We start from the raw sequence: 502 nt of genomic DNA, 5'->3' as shown, positions 1-502 counted from the left end.
TCATCTCGATACGATCATTTTTGACGAAGTAACACTCTTGAATTTTGCCTATTTTTGGATGGTAAAGTAAGGTGATCTTTTATTTTTGGCATATGTATTCTGTAATTTTAAAATAGACAAGCTTCAAATGAGTGTAACTTCGTCAAAAATGATCATATTGAGATGTTCAAAAAAGCATTTTATAGCTTGAAATCTCTACTTTTTAGATCGACACTTTAGAAAACGATCCTATTGATTTTTTATGGAATTACATAGGTCCAAATGAAAATGCGTCAAATCTCCAAAAATGTGTACTAAATTTAAAAGGTTTCATGGCATAAACTAAAAATCGCACACAAATGCAGTTTACTGCTTTCGAAAGAGTGAATCTTTATCTTTAATTTTCTTTTTTGTTGAGCGTTGTACGATTTTTTTTCACCGAGTTATTCAACATTGAAGCAAACAGGACCATTTTTGCTTCAATGTCGAATAACTCGGTGAAAAATAATCGTACAACGCTCAA

This window comes from Wasmannia auropunctata, unplaced genomic scaffold (assembly GCF_000956235.1).
Source record: "Wasmannia auropunctata unplaced genomic scaffold, wasmannia.A_1.0 LD336116.1, whole genome shotgun sequence".
In the NCBI taxonomy this organism is placed as follows: domain Eukaryota; kingdom Metazoa; phylum Arthropoda; class Insecta; order Hymenoptera; family Formicidae; genus Wasmannia; species Wasmannia auropunctata.
This window is presented reverse-complemented; position numbering follows the sequence as displayed.